Source organism: Lipotes vexillifer, unplaced genomic scaffold (assembly GCF_000442215.2).
Source record: "Lipotes vexillifer unplaced genomic scaffold, Lipotes_vexillifer_v1.1 scaffold470, whole genome shotgun sequence".
Classification (NCBI taxonomy): domain Eukaryota; kingdom Metazoa; phylum Chordata; class Mammalia; order Artiodactyla; family Lipotidae; genus Lipotes; species Lipotes vexillifer.
Genome location: NW_006799533.1, coordinates 2,039,060 through 2,042,540, shown reverse-complemented (window position 1 = coordinate 2,042,540; position 3,481 = coordinate 2,039,060).

The following is a 3,481-nucleotide window of genomic DNA, read 5'->3' as shown; positions in this document are numbered from 1 at the left end:
CGCACCTTCTTCCCCTAGCCCTGTCCACCTTCCAAGAACCAGGCACGTGGAGATGGCCAAGGGCGGGGCAGTCGTGATGCCTGGGTCAATCAGTCACCCTGTTAACGGAATTGATGAAGGAAATGACTTCCCGCAGACGGGGCTTGTGTTGGCCTGAAAGTCTCACGCAGTCTGTTTCTAGGGCTGTCCTTTCAGGGCAGACAGGTCCTCAGTGCAAAAGCAGTCGGAGAAGCCAGAGAATGCCGTGATGCTCTGAGGGGTTGCTGTGACTCACCCTGACCAATGCTCCCTGTACCACCTGGTTCCCACTGCTGGCTCGGGAGAAGGGCCACCAAGGGACACAGGGAGAGGGCAGCAGACACACAGTGGCAAGAACTGGGATCAAGAGTCAGAAGACCCGCGTTCAGCTCTGATGCCTCTTCACAGGAGACACTGCACCTCTCCGAGCCTCAGTTTCCCCTCTACATGGCACTATAAACCACCCAGTCCTTGAGGCATAGGAGTGAGGGTGAAATACAGGACCTTTTCTCTTATTTAACAAATACTTATACTCTACTTGCCATGTGCCAAGCACTATTCTAAGCTCGTTTCAAATGAGCAGACTGAGGCACAGAGAATTTCAAGGTGTGTCCACGATCACACTAGAATCTAGAAAGTACCAGAGCCAGGATTCCAACCTGACAGTCGGGGTCCAGACCCCATACATTTAACCCCTTTTCTGTAAGGATGGGACACTTCTCCTGGGGGCTTCTCTTCAGTTTCTTCCTTCAGTCACTTGTGTGGGGCTGGAAACCTCCTCTACCATCTACCATCTCCCTCCTCTTTTTGGTTGGTTGATTGGTTCCTGTGTTGACTGGGTGGCTGCGAGTTCACCATTCCCTCCACCAGCATCTTTCCCCCACGCCTACCTCTCCCTGCCCACCCCACTAAGTCAGAGGCACTCAGAGACAGAAGGCGGGGCACTAAGACCTCAGCCAACTAAGAGTGAGACTGGGTTGTTGTGAGCTTGTGAGCATGTGTGCCCTTACATATGCGTGGAATGTCTAAGTGGCCCTGCCCTTGCCAGCTGTTTAATCCTGGGTGATTCCATCATTCTGGGGAGGCTTGGAAGGATTGAGGAATACATGATTTTATTTACGTATTTTTAAATTGTGGTATAATATACGTAACATAAAATTTACCATCTTAACCCTTTTTTAAGTGCACAGTTCAGTGGCATTAAGTACATTCACACTGTTGTGCAGCCATCACCGCCATCCATCTCCAGAGCCTTTCCTCTTACAAAACTGAAACTCTGTTCCCGTTAAACATTAACTCCCTCTTCCCCCCTCCCTCCAGCCCCAGGCAACCACCATTCTGCTTTCTGTCTCTATGAATTTGACTGCTCTAGGGACCTCCCATAAGTGAAAGCATATAGTATTTGTCCTTTCATGACTGATTTATTTCACTTAGCATAATTTCTGCAAGGTTCATTCATGTCGTGGTGTGTGTCAGAACTTCCTTCCCTTTCAAGGCAGAATATTAGTCCGTAGTATGTATACACCACGTTTTGTTTATCCATTCATCTCTTGATGGACACTGGGGTGTTTCCACCTTTTGCCTATTGTGAATAATGCTGCCGTGAACATTGGTGTACAAATATCTTCTAAAGACCCTGCTTTCAATTCCTTTGGGTATATAACCAGAGGTGGAATTGCTGGATCACATGGCAGTTCTGTTTTTAATTTTTTAAGGAACCTCCATGCTGTTTTCCATAGCAGCTGCAACGTTTTCCATCCCCACCAACAGTGCACAAGGGTTCCGATTTCTCTACATCCTCTCCAGCACTTGTTATTTTCTGGAGTTTGCTGTTGCTTTATAGTAGCCATCCTAGTGGGTGTGAGATGGTATTGCTCTGTGGTTAATTATTACTTTTGTTATGTATCTTAAAACATGTTTTATAATTTCTGTGATATTCAGGTGCTGCCTCCGTCTTGTGTTCATTGCCTAATACAACTTCTTAATCATACACACACGCTCACACACAGGTGCCCTATTGGAAGGACAGTTTGCTCCTTACGTACGTGGTTTTGTGGATGTGAATAACATAGAACCAGTTCAACTTCTTTTCTCTCGCGAGCTTTAATCCACTGCTGGGGACCGTTGAGTTGAGCTGCCCTCGGGTGGGTCACGTGCCCTCGATCTAATCGGATCCTCAATCATTTCACAGGGAGTTTGGGTTCAGTCAGGCTCATTTGTTTGGCACACGAGGGGGGAACTGACAACTACTTTGTCAAACTGAGCTCTCAGTTGTTATTTGGCAAAATAAAATGTCAAATTACTAGTTTTTCCATTTTGATTCACAGAAAAGATCGGCCCTGACAGTTACAGAGAAAGTGCCTATTTAAATGAGTCATGTGTATTGGTCATTTTTGAGGCAAGTCTCTTTGCGTTGATGATGGAAAGAAGTTCTTGGTTTATAAGTGGAAAAAAGCAGGTTGCAGAGTAGTATGAATAATGTGATGTAAATTATATAAAAATCACATATTTATGCTTAAATATATACAGATATGTTCTGAAAAGAGACTAAAAGATGAATGCTGGTGACCTCTTGGGAGACTAGAACTAAGAGTTACGGTAGGGTTTGAAATCTTTTACTTTTTATATTTTTTAATTTTTTCAGACAAATTTTTAATGAGTAAACTAAATGATCACATCACTTTTTAACCTAATATGCATATTAGCCTTATATTACTTTTTAAAATTAATTTTTATTGGAATATAGTTGCTTTACAATGTTGTGTTAGATTCTACTGTACAGCAAAGTGAATCAGCTATATGTATACATATATTCCCTCTTGTTTGGATTTCCTTCCCATTTAGGTCATCTTTTAAGTTTTTATAGCCTTTGACACTATTTGAATTTTTAGCCATAAGCGCATATCAACCTTTATAAAGAAAACAAAGTTTTAAAACAGTCATTTTAGGAAAATAAAAGGGCTTACAAAAGGGACTATACTACTGATATAGCTCCTGCCTCCAGCTGTGGAAAAATAGCCCTGTCCTGGGTCAGGTTCCCCGGAGGCAGAGCCTGACGTGGAGCTTCACTTAATGTGATGTACTGAGGGAGGGGTCTCAGGAGAAACCAGAATGCAAGATAGGGAGGACGGACAGGAAAAAGGAAGAAGCTGGGAAAGGATGTGGCTTCAGATAACCGTGTGTGTGCGTGCGCACGCGCGCACACAAGAGTTTGCATGTGTATACGTGTGCATGTGCAAGGGAGTGGTAACTCATGCACAAGCTGGCTCTACCCAACCAAGGAAGGGCTCCAGGGAAGGCTGCAGGTGTGAGCCATTAGCTTCAACACCTGCTGCAGCTGGGGCGGCCCCACTGGGCTGGCCCAAAGAACCAGGGGAAGCTGGGCCACAACGCCTTGCCCCAGAGGACTGGCAATTGAACTGAAACTGCCTTCTTTATAAACACACTTATAAACTGTAGATTG